This window comes from Ostrea edulis, chromosome 3 (assembly GCF_947568905.1).
Source record: "Ostrea edulis chromosome 3, xbOstEdul1.1, whole genome shotgun sequence".
Taxonomy (NCBI): domain Eukaryota; kingdom Metazoa; phylum Mollusca; class Bivalvia; order Ostreida; family Ostreidae; genus Ostrea; species Ostrea edulis.
The window spans coordinates 25,533,859-25,554,637 of record NC_079166.1 but is presented as its reverse complement, the minus strand read 5'-3'; the positions used below and the strand labels follow the sequence as shown (position 1 = coordinate 25,554,637).

The window sequence follows — 20,779 nt, the reverse complement described above, 5'->3', positions numbered from 1 at the left end:
AACATTTCAAAGTTCATTCCAAGTGTTGATAAAAAATGACAAAAAATATATAGGGTCCCGTGCCTTTTATAGTCCATATTTGTACTTTTTTACAACACATAGCAATCTGCAGTAAATTACACACTTTATTTTAAGCACACCCCTACCATGGTAATTTCCTCAGTCATTTCTCGATTTTGTGCGATAATTTTTCATCCTGACAATTAATTTGAACCTCTATAATATTTCTTTCAATTCCAAATAATTTCACTCTTGATGTTAGCCAATCACGCAACACCTATACATTTATACCTCCGCTCAATCTGGGTAAACTCTTTCCGGGTTACGCATACGGGGGTTTGGTACTCTCATTCCATATAGAGTACCTGTAACCAAGTGAGTGTAAGGAACGGTAACTCTGGGTAGAGATTGAGTTTTGCCCTGCAGGAGTAGTTATGCGCATGTGCGAAAGTTATCGTGAAACAGTGTATGAAAAGGTTTTATCTAGTTCATACCGGTATGGTGCAGTCGATACCAGATCTGATTCTCGAAATAATGTCAATAGTGCACTGAAGAGCGGGGAAATTGGTGACTGAGCAATTTAACAGGGAAGACGCTGACATTCGTTATAAGGATTGCAGTCGTTTCTAACGTTTCTCGGCCGATTGGTAAGGAAACTTATTTATTAATTTAAATATTTTAACATGCATCTGATGTTGCAGACTTTATAACCAAAAGAAGAAAAAAATGATGTTTAAAATAATTATTTTCTATTATTTTTTTCAAAGGTTGAATTTTTTTCTTACATGACCCTAAACCACGACAATCGATACTTAAGTAAGCAGGGTGCACGTATTTCCTCTGTTTCTTTTTCTTCACGTATATAAACTATATGATGTAAACTTTTGACTTAAATTCTCATCCGTAACAGCAACAACCAAACTCGGCACAAAAATTCGTATCCAAATTTAGAAAACCCCCACCAATTAATGCAAGCCTTTCATAAAGGCTGGCAATAGATATTCAGACCTTTGAATTGATATTGTTTTTCAAGGGGTTGGTTGGGTGTTTCTTAAAGTTATGAAGTGGTATTTTAGAATCACAATATAATATTTCAAGAATTTGAAGATTTTAGAGAAAATATGTTGTACAGTTTAACGATCTGATTTTTTGCTTTAAAAGCTATTAAACAATATTCTATTAGATTCCGACCAAAATAACTCGTATCTAAAAGACCTATCCAGTATTATCTTGACGAGTAATCTCCCGTGCGTTACGATCGACGAGCCACGGTTAAACATAACTTCCGGTACAGACACGGCGTCGTAGGAAACACACTGTACACACATTCTCTACCCAGAGTTCCGTGTATGTGAAGCTTGCGTAATGCGCCCTCTGGTGAGAGAATGACCGTACACATAGAACTTTCCTTGCTCCTTGTAACTATGAATAATTAATGCAAATTAGGTGACTTATGAATAATTAATGCAAATTAGGTGACCTATGACGTCGCAACATTGAAGCGGGCCGTATATATTGATACGACCCTATCAGGTATGCGCATTTCTATTTTCAGACGGTATTTTCCCTTGGCACATGCGCACTGATCAGAAATTGAGAGAATATAAATAAGGGGAAAATTCTAGAAATTGATCAATAAAGAATTTTTAATGATTTTTTGAATATTTCGACTGGTTGTGATTAAAGAGATTGATATACTCCCAGCTCGGTGATTAAACTAATAATTGTTATGTGGATATTTTGATTTGAAAATTCGATTTTTGTAAGTAGCTTGAATATCCTCTGACGATTAAGTTGCAGTAAGTCCGATTCAGAGTTTTTTCCTCATTTTCTGGGTAAATCATATTTCCTTACAGCAAATTTTGAGAAAAATACTACTTCCGGTTGATTGTTTTCATTATTAAACGTAATTTTTCGTTAGATTTTAAAAAAAATTCTCGGCTTTTGAAATGATATTTCAAAGAGAATTTGATTCATATGTGCATTCTTATCTCTAAAGTTTTCAAATTTAAGGAATACACTTGATTTTAGTTCCCATTTCTATACAAACCCCCATACAATAAAAGAAAATCGTCAGTTATCTTCGTCAAGATTCAAGAATGACTTGTTCTGACAGATGGGGCAGTGCCTGTCTGAACTGTTTTACTTATTGCCCCTACACCACAGTCAACAATGTTTATTGTCCACTTGCTTTCATTTATATCAAAAATTTAAAAATCATCTGATGTGCTAAGCTAAGGGTGTTTTTATCCAGCCCTCTCCATACAATATTTTGTACAAAGACTACAAGCTCTTGACTGAAGAGGAGGAAATTCTGATACTCAAGAGATTATTTTGCCAATGGCCTGTATTGAGACATCAGATTCCGTAACAAGGAAATTAAAATTTGCTGCAAGGTCAAGATGATTCCCAGACATCATCAGTATGTTGGCCCAATGTTGGTACAACAAAGCTGATTTTGTTGGCCCTACGTTGTATGCCATCGTTGGTTCAACATTCTAAGTGCAAATTGGTCTAACGTTGGCCCTACATGTTGGCCCTACATTGAAATTTGATGTTGGGCCTACATTATCCCATCACAAACATACTGTGTTGGCCCAACATTTATATGCAAGAATTGGCCCAACGTACTAAATGTAAAGCTGTTTCATGAAGGCATAACGTACTAAATGTAAAGCTGTTTCATGAAGGCATAACTACTAAATGTAAAGCTGTTTCATGTAGGCATAACTACTAAATGTAAAGCTGTTTCATGTAGGCATAACTACTAAATGTAAAGCTGTTTCATGAAGGCATAACTACTAAATGTAAAGCTGTTTCATGAAGGCATAACTACTAAATGTAAAGCTGTTTCATGTAGGCATAACTACTAAATGTAAAGCTGTTTCATGTAGGCATAACTACTAAATGTAAAGCTGTTTCATGTAGGCATAACTACTAAATGTAAAGCTGTTTCATGTAGGCATAACTACTAAATGTAAAGCTGTTTTATGAAGGCATAACTACTAAATGTAAAGCTGTTTCATGTAGGCATAACTACTAAATGTAAAGCTGTTTCATGTAGGCATAACTACTAAATGTAAAGCTCTTTCATGAAGGCATAACTACTAAATGTAAAGCTGTTTCATGAAGGCATAACTACTAAATGTAAAGCTGTTTCATGAAGGCATAACTACTAAATGTAAAGCTGTTTCATGAAGGCATAACTTGTTGGACCTACGTTGGTTATAAATATGACTTACAATGCTCCATCTAGAATTTCCTAAATTGGCCAAACAATGAAACTAAACATTGTTTCTACATTGCAAAGCGAAGTGATCTAACATTGTCAATAAATATTGGCATGTTGGACCAACAATATGCCAACCAAAATTGTGAATATTGGTTCCACATAGTAAGCGAAAGATACTCAACTTTGATCAAATACATTAAACCTATATAAAAATAAATATTTTATTCCTACAATACACATTCCAGAACAAGTTACATTGACATGACAGCAACAAATCCTGAACATTAGTCAACATATCTTACATCAAGATCTGATTTACATATACTTGATGACCTAAAATACCTTAAGGGGAAAAAAAACTTCACTGACTGTTAATTTCCTTAATATACAGTGTATATAAAAATTAAAGGTTTTTGGTCCAAAGCTAGATCCTAAGATCTTAATTTTAAGAATTTAACAGAATCCCAGTCCAAAAATTATACACTTTCATTGGTTTCATTGGCTTCGTTTGTCTTTTCCTTTTCGGCAATCTTCTTTCTTTCCCTCTCCTTGCGGCCACCATGTCTATCTTTGGCAAATCTGAACCAGTCTTTTGCAATCTGCTCAATCTCAGCATCAGTTGCGGTCGAGGTAAATCTGTTCTTCCTCACAGAACCTTTAAAAATTAAGAAGTATATAAAAGTTCTTAATGAAATAAATGTATTCTGATACTTACAGTAATTCACCAGTACTTTGGCATTCACTTGATAATCATCACAATGATATCATGTGTATTATTATGTATTTAAGCTAAAACTATGTGAACAACATATTACAAACTTTGTGGTATAAATCAAATTTACTCTACTTTGGATAAGAATTCATCTCTTTATCCTTCTTACAAATAAATTCATGAAAATAAGTTACTTAAAAAAATCATTAAAACTTACAGATCAAAGCATTCCGCAATTTTAGGCTTTTAAATGGGACTTTGTCCCCTTTTCCCACCCAGTTGATTTGGGTTGCCAATTCCTTTCCTATCATGTGGGACAGTATCCTTCTAACCGTTGTCTTGACGTTTTCTCCACAAATACTTCCTAGTTCTTTAACCTTTTAAAAATACAAACACTTAACTAACCCACAATAAGTTAAGCATAATATCAGCATCAAATTATTGCTGTCAGCCAACTTTAAAAACAGGACAATTATTTTTAAGTTTTAACTTGTGGTTGATGCTAATTAAGAAAATCAGTATTCTTTGAAAGGGTTGTTTATAATTGAAAAATATACATACAAGTCTGTTTAAAACATCTGAACTGTCGAGCTGATCTTCCAACTTGTCTAAATCTTCTCTCTTCACTATAGGAAAATGAACTGCCATTGGGATCTGTTCCAATACAGATTCTTCTGGGGCCTCAACTTTCTCCAGTAACATCTGGAGAAGTTTGGTATTTTGCACAACCTGGGTTCTGACTTTCTCCAAAGTTGTCAGCAATTTCACCTCAAATGCTGCAAAATGAAATATATTCAATGGATTTTTTTTTGAGTTTTATACAGTGCACAAAATAATACAATTTTACTTATCATTTTACCTCGAGTTATCGTCCCTTGATAGTGTGATGCTGACCTTATTAATTAAGCAACAAATTTTAAATCAACGTCTTGGCGCTATTACTGCAGATATATTAATATTATAAATTTAAACCATCAAACTAACCTTGAAATTTTCTCTGATCAGGACCAAAAGAGGAAAATACATGAATTTTGAAAGAATAATAATTATATACATGTATCTATTTAATGATGCACGCAGAAGTATCTCATTTCACCTATACATATATACTTATAACCTGACAATCACATATCGATTAAAATTTTCAAAAAACATGCATAGTTATTTATGAAAAGACTATATGTCTTTATGTATTTCCAAGAACAAACTAAAAAATTTCCCGCCCGGGCCGGTGGCCGCACCGCCGGCGAAGTTCGAGCATGCTGAATTCATTCAAAAATTAAAAAAAAAGTAACAACTATCCGTTGCCTTGAATAAAGATTGTTAACGTTACTAGGAATACAAATATTCTTTTCATAGTTTATATACTTGCATTTCATGTATACACAATATCCAGTTGAAAAATATAGTCACTGATCGATCGAAATGCACGTGCGCTTAACTTAACCCTCTTCTTGGTTTGACCATCCCAATTGTCCCAGATGTATCAAGTAACACGAATTCTTCAGAATCTTGCATAACCCGTTGCCCCAATTCGCTTGCTGTTGAAAGGTCAAGTTATCGGCAACACAAAGCAAAATTTTAGATGTGTGCTTATGTATAACAAATTTGACCGGTACTCAAAGTTATTTTTCGATGTGAATTAACAAATTTATTTGAAATAAAATAATTAGCAAAGCCAATGCCTATTTAAGTTTGGCTCTACCATAATTTATATCATGCTTACTTATACGCGTACGTATCTCTCTCTCTCTCTCTCTCTCTCTCTCTCTCTCTCTCTCTCTCTCTCTCTCTCTCTGTATTAGAAAATATGATATACCAGAAATACATGTCCTTAAATTTCATAAGTACAAATCCCCAAGTTTGGCCAAAAATGCATTGCAATTGGAATACTGCTGCTTTTTTCTGCTCAGTTTTTCTCAGCGTTAACAAAGGCCCACTGTTGGCCCAACCGTGGACCTTATATCAGGACAATTACGTACCCAACTTTAAGACCAGGAGTATCTGCTGTCATGATATCATGGATATTGTCTTCTACCTGTAAGTACTAAGTACAAAGCCAACTACGCCCGCATATCTTTTTTGGCCTGCATTGGAACGTGACGTTTAGTTCACCGACGTTGGATCAACAATGTTCCCCTGTATGAATTTTAACAAAATGTGAATGCTGTCCCAATGTTGGCCCACTGTCAGCTGACAAGATATTTAATTCAGCTCGTGCACTTACCATTGTGATAGTTTACACTATATCATCCGGCGAGTTAAGATCAGTATAGGGCAACAATTTCTGACAACATTACTTTTACATGTATTTCTACACGATAACAATGTCCCACCGTTGGGCCAACAAATGATCTTTTACTCATCTTTCCATTGTTTTCCAAATATAACCTAAATATAAAATCTAACAATCTAAACTAATATAAACATAACTGCAATACATACCATATAATCTTAAATTGATATGTGTGATATTTTCCTATATAACAGCAATATCCACCAAAAATCAAATAAAACTAAATGTAAAACTAATATTGTATTTTCACGTCGTCCCAGCGTTGGACCAAAAATGCTTCACCAACAATCAGATGTATGGTTAAAAAAAACAAGTATGCATTTGAACTAAGGTTTAACGTTGGACCAACGTTGCTTAAACGACCATTATTATCAATGTAAACCGGTTGGATATATTTACACACACCCAACGTTGGGCCAACAAAATAAAACCAACATGTTTTTAAGCTTTCACAAAGATATATATTCATACATTGACCCAACGTTGGGCCAACACTATCTTTAGTTCATAACGGATGTGAGGTACAAAGTTATACTTTTCTCCTTTGGCCCAACGTTGGCCCAACTATGCAACGCCAACAGCAACAGTGAACCAACAGTACAACCATCTGCCAACGTTGGGCCTACATACACGTGCTGTCTGGGTTCTTTGATTCGTTTGGCACCTAGCGCCCCCAATGAGCATGTAACTAGATTACTTCACCGTCTGATAATTCTTCTATTTTTGATTTAATATATGAATTTTCTTGAGGTGGATCATTAAAATTCTTCATTTCCAACTCTACCTTGCGCCGTGTACGTAGCCTTACTAGACTCAGGAAAGGTAGAAATCGCCAAGACATCGTTTACTGAAAATTTACATACACGTGCTTCCGCTTCTAAAAATACACCGGATGTTGATATTTTCTTACCTATTTACGTATGGCGCATGCCCTAAAACACGCATATTAAGTACATCCGGTAGGAGCATGATTAGTTCAAGGAAAGTTCTATGTGCTGTACGATCTCGCTTTCCACTCCATATCTTTAGAATGATGTACTTTTCGAGGCTCTATTTGTGTAGTGTTCCCTTTGTATACTTTTAACATCTATTTACAACACTTTTGTACTGATAACATTTTTTCGTATTTAATCTGTGGACATCGATGTCCGAGCCCATTTGGTGAATATCGGATTTTTTCTTCGAATTTAGAAAGTTTATGCACTTCGTTTTTCAAAATGAGAGATGAACCGGAAAGAAAGATTACTTTACAATTGTTTAAATTTCTTGACAAGCTCAAATCAAATTGAAATATGACCTACAAATCCTTATACCCCACCAAAACAAACCAAATAAATAAATAAAAAACTTTCCCAGGGTTTGACACTAATTAGGCACGTCCGACAGACCGAGTCTACTAAATGATAGGTCCGGTCGGGTAAAATGTCGATCAGTGGCGGATCCAGGAATTTCATAACGGGGGGAGGGGGGCGCAGTAGAAGGCTGGGGTTGCCTTGAAGCTTTGCACTGATGGGGGTACAGGGGGCGAAGCCCCCGGAAGCTAACGAAATTGTGCCAATAAGAGAGTGGGTTCTTTTTCATTTAGATAATGAACATATAACGTCTACATACATATATTTTGCTCTTTTATGGGCGTTTGTAATATGGAAACGGGGGGGGGGGGGGGGGACTTTATTTTAAACCATAAGATATCTTATTTTTAACTTTAAAAAAATAATTGTAAAGAGTTTGCGAGCAATTTTGCACCGCGTGATGACAAAATCTCTATTTTTAGTTCTAATATATAAGTCGCTGTCCAAAGTGATGTTTTACGACATTTACTCTTTGTTAATGGGTGTAAAGGTATGTTTCGGATAAATAGATATAAACTGAATTTATTTTCATTTAAAAGAAAAACAAAACAGTTTATTTTAATTGAATATAAGAAAGTGTCTATCTAATGAATAAGTTAAATCGTAAATAGCCATTTTTTGTTGTTGACTCATGCGCGGGAATGTCACGACTTCTCGTCCTCAAGGAAGGATGTTCTGAGGAGGAAAAAAAGGAGTAGATTGGGAAGAAACAAAGCAGGGCTTATGAAAAAGAAATTTTTAAAAAGCGTTGAAGTCATTTTATTCTAACAAAAGACTAAAGAATTTCTGTGCCGAGTAGAATTTAAAGAAACAGAAAATGCGTTTTAAAATAAAAGCATCAAATTGAATGACGAGACTAAAGATGTTTTTGAGACAATTAAGTACGTTTTAGTTTAAACTTAACATTTGTCATTTGAATTAAGTACTTAAATATGGAGAAACCATCAGGGTTTCTTTTCTCTGGAAAGTTGGTCAGGGCTAGTGGATGTAAGGTCAGGTCTAGTAAAAATCATTTGAAGTAGCCCGACTGGTCTAGTGCTCAAGAAAGTAAATGTCAAACCCTGTTTCCCAACTTCCAGTTTTGTAGTTCCATTCCCATCCTTTGGACACAAAATTTGTCATTCCTAAAGGAGTGATACTAACGAGGTACTTTTCAGCCTTAGTGGGTTTTTTGTTGTTGTTGTTTTTTTTTTGTTTTTGTTTTTTTTGTATTTTTTTTTTTTTTGTAATCACTCTCAGACTAGCAATCATATGTATTAGTTCACACAAACTCTTGGACAAAATAAAAGTTTTCTCTATTATTAACAATTTAGGATTTCCATTTATAATTTAAAAAGAAAGTTCAATAAAACCATTTCTGGGAAGTATTTATAAAACAAAGGATAACAGATCAATGTTTACTAGAAGAATCTGCAAATATTTGAAATATTTCACCAAAATTAAAATTTCATCATGTTATTTTTGATAACTCTAAACGCTGTGCATAATGCTAGAACTCATTAAAAAGCAGAGAGGTCAGTTATTAGCAGAATGAGATTAAGCGCACATAACCTTGCCATACATGTCTATACCAACACATGAATGCTTTTGTAATATATGTAACACTGGAGCAATTAAAGATTAATTTCATTTTCTATTCAACTGTAAAAAATACAACCACCATAGAAATTTTTTTTAAAGAAACTTGTTAAATTTTTCTCAGATATCAGTTCTGTCTAATATTCAAAAAGTCAAGATTTGTTTTAATAGTAAATCCCCAATTAAATTACTGGAAAGAAAAGATAACATACTCATTCATCAACAAATGCATTTTAACTAGAAATGATATGCAAAAATATATTTAGAACATAAGTGTATGTTAATGCATTTTATATATATTAAATCATACTTGTTAATTATTTTTTACAGTGATTAATATTACTGAGTAAGCTGATGTACATTCTTGATATGTTGGGTCTCTGTGTTTGTGCCAATAGATATTTGCATTTGTATCTGCTTCAAATGACCGAATTTCAAGAAAAACCTTAGTGCAATCAAAATATGTCTAACAGCTAGCACTATATGGGGGAGAGAGGGCAGGCTTTCTTTAATTATTTCTGTAGGGGAATTGAACACAAGGGATCATATCACCTGTAACAAAAATTTTACCCACGTAGGCTAGTGAAAATATATTAAGCCATTTTGCTTTGTACAAGAGGGGGCAGAATTCCATATAAGTTGTGTCAATCAATGCATTACTATATGAGTTTCATTTTGGAAACTGGGAAAATTGAATTTCTATGGAAGTTTCATTTTTAATTTTTTTTTTCTGGCAGTGGGGAGATGAATCATTTACCTTTCTTTTAAGGATTTGCTTTGAGATATGTCACTGACTGAATGCGACTCAAATGCAAAATGGAATAATATTGTTATTGGTAGGTTTGTTATAATATGAAATGTAACTTGAGCATATTCTTGAATCAGATTTCAGAGCTCATACTTTTATTGAATCATTTGGATTTTATGATTGACTGCTTTCACCTAGTAACACTGTTGTTCCATTGCATTATCCTCAGATAAAAAGGTAAATAATCTTGATGGCAGGGCAAATGTAAAGGATTCGGATTGTAAAGAACAGTTAGAGCACATATCTTACTCTTCAAATTCTCAATTTACACCCACTACTTACATAGCATATTATATTAAACATGACTGTCCATTTGTTAGCAAGTACAAAATATTATAAGAAAATACACAACTCGAGTGTAAACAGAAATACAGACTATATTTTATATATTGTTTGTTTTTTATTTGCAGATTTTAGTATCTGATAATTAATAACATTCATAAACATTCACACACATAGTATGATGTGATCTCAGGGTTGACAATAATCATGTAAAGAGTGGAAAGACATTATAATCCAAAATATTTTCCCAAACAACCCAGATTGTACTGAATTTTTTTTATATTAGTTTTTTTTAAAAATATATATACAATGGTCAATTTCATATCTATATAGTACTATACTGTGCAACAAATTGTGAATAATGTTAGATGAAGCTGACACTTTATGATAAAGCATACTGGTATCGAGTGCAGACACATAAAGTATAGATGAAAAATCTTATATCAGCTCAATTTTTTTCCCACTGAAACATACAACAAGGTATTAAATTATTCCATAATAATTATATTACCCATAAAGCAATTACATTTTGATTTCAGCCGTAGTGCCTGTTAGTTCGTTAATAAGTACATTAATTTTCAATTGTTCTTGCAGAGTGATGCACTAACTCAGAGTAGTAAGTCTTCATTTCAAGGAAAAAAACTTTTTTTGGTTATGTTTTACACTTAATCAATTAGCTTTGAATATAATCGTATTAATGGAATGTTCTCAGTATTTATTTTTGTTTTTTGTTGTTTTATTTTATTGTTGACAAGTTGTGTTTCATTGTATGTTAGCCTACTGTAATGTTGGGGTATGGGAGTTAGTTCATTTCTTTGTGTTTTCATGTAGTGACGAGGGTTACCTCGCTAAATTCTATGTCAGGCATGGCTTTTCCCTACTACGCAGAAGGGTTACCTCGCTAAATAGTTTCCACCGCGAGAATTTTTGTCGCTAGGTGGCGCGCGTGTAGTAGTGTCGTGTAGACATTAGCTCAGTCAGTGTTATTATAGTATCGTCCAGTTACGAGTTTACAATGCCACAGTATTGTTGTGTGCCAGGATGCACGGGATTTGGAGGACACAAATTCCCCAGAGATCAATACGCTGCAAAAAGGTGGAGGATCGCCATCAAACGAATTGATCCCAAAACAAATCAACTGTCGAAACCTGGAGATTGACGTTATATGCAAAACACACTTCCTTTCGTCCGACTATAAAAACACATTATTAGGTTAGTATTAAGCATGGTAGTTTTTCGTAAAAGCAGTGATTTTGTCACATCCATATTTATGACATTTCAATGAATTATTCGTCTAAATATTAATCTTGCTCTAATTTCAAGTTAGGCCTATTTGTAAAGATTGCGTTTGTCCCGCCCTCTCCCATTCCAAACCTTCAATGCATATACATATTTAATCCGAAATTCCTCAGAGAAATCATTTAGTGCTTTTTAAACAAATTTAAATAGATAATGAAACTATAAGCATTGATATGTAGGCCCCTAGGCCTCCTATATTTTTTTTTTTTATTGAGGGATATTGGATTTTTTTTTTTTTATTTAAGTGTATCAATTTACTAAGTACTTGTACATTTTAGAAATAATTTCAAGTTAGTTTAAACAATATTTTTTCGTAAATAATTCGATAATGTTTACAAACAATGTCTTATACATGAAATAGATTGAGAAACAAGCCAAAAGGCTTATATTAATCTCGCTCTAAATATTAATCTTGCTCTAATTTCAAGTTAGGCCTATATGTAAAGATTGCGTTTGTCCCGCCCTCTCCCATTCCAAACCTTCTATGATTCCCTAGCTTTTATTAAATTAAATTGATTGTACATGTGCTTATATTTTATTATTATCATTTATGTTTTTTATTCAGCTTTTTATTAGTATTAAGTTATTTACTATATTATGTTTAAGAACATGATGCTTTGTGGTTGCATGTTATTTTTTCAGGTGTGCCAAAGACACGTCACTTGGAGGATTCCTGCAATGATAAGTCTATGTCGAAACATTATTTTGATTTTATTGATTTATCAGAAAAGTTGATATCCTTATTTAAGTACACATAAATCACATCTGGCATTGAAGTTGACCTAATTATTATTTTCTTCCAATAATGTATCTCCGGACATTAAATCCAATATACTTTCAACACTGGTATTCTGTAGAAGCAGAATAAATACACTGATTATCTAGTGCACTTGAAAACATTGATGTGACGTCATACCTATATTTTTGTCTCTCTGAAAGTACACCGGTAACAGTCCGATAATAATAATTACCAGTTCAATAATATATCATCTGACTGCAGTGATAGCAAAATCAGAAGGGCAATGTAAAAACACAAATTATTCGAGTGAAATGCTATGTGTTATTATTGCACTCTTCCTGGTAAGTTTTGGACAATGCTTTAAGTATGTTATATATGCCTGAGATGTTCCCTAATATATAGGGGAAAAATTAAATATAAAATGATCAGACTGTTTTTTCCTTACAGCCTCAAAACAGTCTGACATTATTTTTGGTAATACATGTACAGACAGGAATGTCTTACATTAGGCTACAGTTCCATGAACTTTCTTTTTTTAGGGGAACGGGCAAGACTTAAAGAGGATGCTGTGCCATCTGTTTTCCCTTTACTTCTACATCTTCAACTTCGAAGGGGCGACAACCTTTTCCAAGGATCATGACTCAACCAAGCATTTGTGATCATCAGAATGTTCAACATGAAATCACAGTTGAATCTTCAAATAATGAAATAGATAATGTAGAAACTGAGTTAACCCGCGATAAGAATGTTACTCCTGAAGGTGTTCAGTGTACTCTTCTTGGCTATTTTTCTATTGAAAACTTTAGAACAAATCCTAAAGGCATCAATTACTACACAGGTTTTTCAGACTTTGAACAGTTCCAATTCTTTTCCCACTGTCTTGGTCCAGCAGCATTAGATCTCAAAAATCAGTCGACTATTATTTCTCCCATCGATCAGCTGTTCTTGACCTTGATTAAGCTGCGTCAAGCCAAAGAAGATTATGAACTTAGTCTCGTGTATGAAATTTGTGAAACAACAGTTTCAAAAATCATTATCATGTGGATCAATTTTTTGTACTTCCAGCTTAAAGATCTTGACATTTGGCCATCCCGAGATATTATTGACAAGAACATGCCTGAAGACTTTTTAAAGAAATTTCCAACTACAAGAGTAATTCTTGATGCGACCGAAATTTCAATTCAAAAACCTTCAGATGTTAATGCCCAATCAATCACCTGGTCTGGTTATAAACGCCGTAACACTTTGAAAACAATGATTGGTTGTACCCCCTAGAGGGGCGGGGTCCTTTATCAGTGATTCTTTTAGTGGGTCAGCATCAGATCGACAGATCATCGAGTCATATGATATAATTAAACAAGAGTCAAATATGTTTTTGCCAAAAGAAAGCATAATGACAGACCGAGGCATTATGGTGCAAGACTTATTTGCACCCATGGATGTATTTGTAAATACTCCTACCATGCTCAAAGGTAAGTCGCAACTTGAGTCAAAAGATGTTGTTAGAGACCGGAGAATTGCTTCCAAAAGAATACATATAGAGAGAGTAATTGGCCTTTCCAAGACATACAAAATACTCGGTCACCCACTACCATCCAGCAAATGTGTTCTAGGATCAAGAATTGTGTTTGTTTGCTTTTCTTTATCAAACTTTAGAAAGGCCATAGTAGATGGTTATGCTTAAGTTGCCTAATCTTCAGCTATGTTGTCTCACAATATGCACTTATTCCTCTTACAGATTTACAAATTCATTTTAGGAAGCCCATTTCTATAATGTAAATACTATTAAATTCAATGCTAGTCTATTTCTGGTTTTTATTTTACAACTTGCTGAGGATTCGACAACAAAAAGTCATTCAAAGTGTAATAAAGATAACAATTCTAGTTGTGTAGTTTGTCATTCTATATTACAGTATCTTCTCGCATACAAAAGTATTTTGATATAATAGTATGTTCAACACTTGTCATGCAATATACTAGTTTCATATTTTGTGTTGCATGTAAATTCATTCCACAAAAAGAAAACATAATATTTTATAATCAGGATCACTTGTACATTTATCACAACATTGCTAAGTATGTTTTTTTTATTTTCCTAAGTTAAATTCTAATATATATTCAGCAGCAGGATAATACAATGTGTGTTCTATATGCTAGAAATATTACATGTACAACTAATGCATGTAATTATTAAATTGTAATCCTTTCACACTCGACAAAATATGTACATCAGGTGTCAATGAACGGAACATGTTAATTATATCGAATCCATATCTCTAGTATAATCTTTCTGTTGAAAAATTAATGCGCCTGAAAGTATTCGTACTGATGTGTCTGTGTCTATGTAAACAAATTGGAAACCTATTGCATACAAAAAGCAACATATGGTCTGAAGTGCCTCTTGTAGAACATTTCCAATTTTGGCAATAAACTAAACCTGCAATATTCATCATTATTTGCAATTTTCATGATCAAGATATCACAAAAGGTGTAAACAACAAAGTAGCAGATCTTTCTCTCTGAAATAAACAGTTGGCCTTGAATTTGGTCATAGTATTTATGAGTGGATTTTAAATTAATTTTGCCTCTTGATTCTTCAAGAAATGGAAACTTTTTCCCGGGTGTAATAGTAACATCTCTACCGCCATATGGACACTTCACCTCAAGTATAGCATCGTTCCCAACCAACCCATCGGGTGTAGCTACAAGAAAAGGGTACTTTTCAGACACAAATAACCCACACTGACTTTAAAATGAGTTAATTCCTCGAATTGGAAATTGCTTTGTTTTCATATTGCCTACCATAAATGATGGGATAAGTTGCAATTGCTTTTGGCTGAAAAATGCTAGAACAAAGTTTTTGAGTGTTCCTGCGGCAAGTCATTTTTGATATGTCACCAAAGCGTGAAGGTGTTGTTCTCCATTTCCGTTGCTCGAACCAGGTCTTACTCTTCGCTTGCATCCTTGTTGATTCTTCAATGTCATTGACATTTTTTGTTGAAACCTACAAAATGTACTGAGAGATAGCAAATAGCGATTATCAAATAAGTTTAAAATATTAAAAGGATTTGTATAATCATTGGACAGAAGATTATTTGATGCATGTGCTAATGGATACTAGCATCAGGATACACATGTTTAATGCAGTTTTAGATGATACAATTTTCATCACATTGATAAACATCACTGACAATTACAGTAGAGGTAGAGTACCATGTATGGTCATGTTTAGGTCAACTTACAGCAACAGCTTTGTCAACAAGATGCTCTGTAAAGGGTAGCTGCAGGTAACCATGATCTCTGCTAGCAATCTACAATGTGCATACAATTGTGTTGTTATAAGTGTTATTACAATTAGGCTTTTAGTTTTCATAAATACACTTAAATATACCAATCAGGCCTGGGGTCAATTGCAGATAATGCAATGTAAAGGCTTATGAAAGGTGAAATAACCAACAGTGATCAATCTCATAACTCATACAAGCAATACAAAATAGATAGTTGGGCAAACACGGACCCCTGGACACACCAGAGGTGGGATCAGGTGCCTAGGAGGAGTAAGCATCCCCTGTCGATGCATTACCATTACTTTAAAAAATTGACATTACCATTACCCCTATTTTGAAATGGAATGCATTACAATACACATTACTTGATAGTGCATTACATTATACATTACCTAACATACTGATATTAAAGAAATGACAAAACAAAATTACTTCTTTATAATGATTTATAAATTTTAAATACACAGTAACATAAGCACCCAAAATATTCATTAATGTTAGGAAATCCACCCAAGTTATCCAATGCATTTGATTATCATCAATGTTTCAAAAGTTTCATCTTACAGAGAACAATTTTTAATTCAAGAAAGGAAACTTCACTTAGACAGAAAGAACAATTTCTGTAAACAGTTGACAACAGTAACCTTACAAATAAATATTTCAAGTGTTGACTTACTATACCTTGGGTATTAGATCTAAAATGCTGTTCATTAAATACTGTTATAACTCTTACAGACAATTTACATGTATGAAGTTGATCTTTTTGTTCATAAGGTCTAAAAGTCAATCACTGATATAATGAAGTAAGGCCAAAACAAAATGTATGTTGGTTTCCACTTTCCAGACCAACCATAAAAATTTCTGCCTACCATAACACATTTTGCCATTCTCACAGAATTTGCAAATGTCATCATTTCTTGACTTAGTAAGTTATTTATTATGCACTAATACTAGACAGATTCCAAAACACAGAAACGGGTTTGTTTACTGTAAAGTGGAAGAAATGTTTTGATTCATCATATAAGTTGTATTTGCTTACTAGATAATCACTATATTTTATGCCTAGTAGAATACTAAATCATTAAAAAATAATTCAACCTATAAAAAAAAAGCACTACCCATCTACCCTTAAAGATTTTGAAGTGAAAGTGGAAACCAACATTTTTATTTTTTTGGCCTAATCTAAACCTCCAAAATATCAAATATTTGAAGAAATGCAAATGTTATGTGCATTACAGTATATTTGCCACAAGTAATGCAGTACATTACCATTACTTGTAATGCAAAATGGTCCATTACACTGAAATTGGCTGCCATTACATTACCATTACTCCACGTCTGATATCAATACATTTGATTTTTGTTACATGTAAATAGTGCCTTTGAGACTACCTGAAGAACTAGTGAAAGGAGTTGAGTATCTCATTGTAATATCCATAGAAGACATGGAACAGTTGTTCACCATGCAGTTGTACACATAACTGGAATATCCTGAAGAATATTTTAAATATTTTTCCTTTCTTGGATCCTTTAGCATTTCATCAGTGTTCTTTCTCTTCCATGGGATTTTCTCAGCAGCTAATGGTTTACGTCAATAATTTTTTTTGTCTTGAAAAATGGAACAATTAATTCATTGAATATTGTTGCAATGGTGATTAGTCACCCTCCTTGAAATTGCTGGGTGAGGAGAGTTAGCTTGAAATATGTCCATAGGACATGAATGCCACACCCAATGTGATATTTGTAATGCAATAGGAAAAAAAAGACAACCAGGGATTTATTGGTACATTCTCATTGTCCTATATATTCTGTCTTATAAGTTAAATTTTTCCATTTTTTGAAAAAAATGAAATGCTACACTTGTATTTATGACAGAGCATAAAAATAATATGCATGGTTGTGCATCACTTCTATTGATTGTACATATAATACACACCTTCATACATTTTCTTTGGCACATGGAAGCTCTGAAGGTTGTCTGTACACCCTTTTCTGATGGCTAGCATGCCCTTTTCAATAAACTCCTCAATCATCAGTAAAACTGCAGCAACATGCTTACATGTGTCATGAGGTTCCTTGCCTGCAGGACACTCACAATGGGAATTCAGAGGATCTCCATTAGCTTTATCCAGTCCAATTTTAAAATTGTAGGATACCTGATAAAAGTTAAATTACATGAATATGTATTGCTGGACTGCAAATTAAGCTTATGGTGAACAGTCAATTATGATAATAATTAAATGTATATTGCGCCTTATATAAAACTTGCTCTAAGGCGCTTTACAAGGTTAAGAAGAGGAATAAAACAAAACACAATTAAAGTAATTCCACCCTCCTGTGATGTCATCAGATTTTGCGAAATCAATGATTTATTTAGATTTATGTATGATAGGAACATAAATTTTGTTGGAGTCTTTTCCTATAGTTATTGTAAAAAATCTTGTCAAAAACAAAATATTTCAAAAGTCTAAGTTATAGATGAATAATCAATGATACGTTTCAAAATATGAATCCATGGGCAATAACTCAGTTTCTATTGATTTCTTTATCAAGTCTATTATGCGATGATTTCCTGTATTTTTTACAGACATTTTGTATATTTTTGTGAAGATACAGTTTCATGAAATTGTTATGAATGCTATTATATCGTCCTAACCAGTTTGTATGGAATTTTAATAACGCTGTTTAAGGAAAATTGCAGTTTTCTGACAGTGATATATGATTCTGTTTATGTATGTCTCACATCTTAAAAAGTGTGATGACCTATGTATTTTATTTGATAATTTGTTAGTTTTAACTCTAATGAATGGAAATAAATACACATTTTAAACTTGTATCAGATAAAACTGCGAGTATGGAGTTACCTTAAATGAAATTAAATGGCATAAAGATATATAACTGTAAAATTACCAAAATAAAACACTATAATTAATATCAATACTAAAGTTTTTTGGAGGGTGGGGTGGTCATTGTAGCATGACTATTAGCATATAGCATAAAAATATTATGTAACATATCAAAACCTTTTGTTTCATTGCTGCACCAATTATTCCAGATAAATAAATATGTGTATCTTCTGACAGTATGCTACAAGCAAATATTCTTCCTCCTGACAGAAGGTCTTTGCCCTTTTCCATTGCTTTAATGTCTGATGACATCTGTTTGTCTTCTGCAAAATTAAAATCAATTGGTACTGGTAAATCTAATTAACATAATCACCATAATGACCATATTAATGTTAAACTTCTAAGTTCACAATGTGATAAAATCTGTGAAGTTACACTTAAGTAATTGCAGGGAGTGTCAGTGGTGGATTGTGGGGTGTTATTGTTTGGGTTCAAAACTTCACCCTATCATCTGGTTAAATATTGATAACAAAATGATTTCTTTGCCATTTTGGACTCTCCAAAAGTCTGAGCAGAAAGGAAAACTTGGAATGCACCTCCCACCTTATCAAAAACTATATGGACCCCCTCCCCCCTCTCCTAGGATGCTGTGAATACAGTGTGAGGACACTAATAATTTTAAGTAAATGTTTTAAAAGACATATTCCAAAGTAGTTTATTGAATGAAAAATCTTTGTTCTATAGCCATAATTTATATCTTTACATAGCTCTTATCCTTAGATGAATTTGACTCCACTTTCTTGGCACACTCTTTTTCCCAATAATAGCTCTAAAACTTCATTGTTATTTCGGATTTCAAACATTTCGGTTGAGAATCACTGAAGAGACATTATTTGTCGAAATGCGCATCTGGTGCATCAAATTTGGTACCGTATCAGTTTTACATTATGACCCCTAGCCTGGGTCGAGGTTTCTGCTGGTGGACTGTTAGTCCCCGAGGTCTCTACAGCCCCAGTAGCTAAGTACTTCGTTACTAGCTTGGAATTACGGATGTATATTTAATTGCTGTTATAAAATTTAGAAATTCATTTCAAAATTAAGGATTATCTCTCTCACGCATACCTCTTATCCTTAGACGAATTTGACTCCACTTTCTTGGCACACTGTGTTTCCCTATAATAGCTCTAAAACTTCATTGTTATTTCGCATTTCAAATATTTCGGTTGAGCATCAATTTGACTTCACTTTTTTGGCACACTGTTTTCCCCTATAATAGCTCTAAAACTTTATTGTTATTTTGGATTCCAAACATTTCGGTTGAACATCACTGAAGAGACATTATTTGTCGAAATACGCATCTGGTGCATCAAAATTGGTACCGTATAAGTTTTACATAAAACATAAATTTACCTTTGTCGAGGGGAGGGGAGTGTTACATAAAATAGTATGAAAGGAATGTTTTACATCTTGTTTACCTGCCATTCTCAGTAATTCTCAACCTGGTCATGTGTTAAGTTTGGCGATGAAGTCTTAAGTTATTCAAAGCCCGTCGTAGGCAAGATAACTTTTAAGGGCTCCGGAATGATGACATCTTCTGTAAAATTCTTGTTCCTGTCATACTATTCAAGCCTGCAATATTCATGCAATATATACCGTTTTACCACAGGCACCTGAAGTATGGATAGCGTGTGTAAATCGAATGTACATACACCCTGACCTCCTCCCCCCAACCCTTTTTTCTAGACCCAATAAAAAATATAGAACCAGTAATATATCCAAATTATGTGATTTCCCTACCAATCACCCTAAAAAGGGGGTCTGTATAAAATACCTAAACACACTACCCCATACTTCAGGTGCCTCTGCGTGTTATCTGTTACAATGTAGGCCTACTCGTTACATGTATGTATAGTATACGTGTACAGTCTAAGTGATATCGATATTGAAAAATTCATTTTTTATAAATGCATTACCTATATATTGCATAAATATGAGAGAGTAAAGACATGATAATACTGTAACCCAAGATGGGTTACATACAGAAAAACGGTCCATTGCGTTTGATTTCTTTGTTGATATAAATATAATGTGCATTACGATTATGTTACCATCTACGTTTTAATTACAATTCCATCATCTCTGTGAATGAAAGAAAAAAAAAATTACGTGTTCACTTAGTCAATATATTAATGATACAATACTCACTACTTTTGATCAGTCATTGATCACGTTTGGATGAGTGACCGTGGCGGGGATGGGAGGGGTCCGTCTGATATGTGTTTACCTTGATATAGGAAAACTTAATGATGAACAAATGAATATAAAATTCGTAACATTTTAATGTGTTG

At 33.5% G+C, this 20,779-nt stretch overlaps 1 protein-coding gene and 1 long non-coding RNA gene across 5 annotated transcripts in view; one reads left to right on the top strand and one right to left on the bottom strand.

Moving 5' to 3' along the window:
• Positions 1-418: 418 nt before the first annotated feature.
• The window catches only part of LOC125673609 (carnosine synthase 1-like), a 30,898-nt gene continuing 10,537 nt past the window's right edge, over positions 419-20,779 (top strand). Inside the window, exons 1-2 of one of the 4 annotated variants that reach the window (XM_056160279.1) lie at positions 419-647; positions 10,056-10,155. The gene's annotated coding sequence lies outside the window, so the exon portion shown is untranslated. Of the gene's footprint in view, positions 648-767; positions 813-4,576; positions 4,660-10,055; positions 10,156-10,869; positions 10,877-20,779 lie in introns of those variants that run through there. The other 3 variants (XM_056160278.1, XM_056160282.1, XM_056160283.1) reach the window with 3 other exon arrangements.
• LOC125673625 (uncharacterized) lies at positions 1,751-20,742 on the bottom strand. The gene is made up of 6 exons (XR_008801840.1): positions 20,637-20,742; positions 19,907-20,060; positions 11,635-18,754; positions 4,506-11,554; positions 4,162-4,321; positions 1,751-3,887 (listed from the first exon to the last, which is right to left on the bottom strand). It is a non-coding gene; the product is annotated as an uncharacterized LOC125673625 (long non-coding RNA).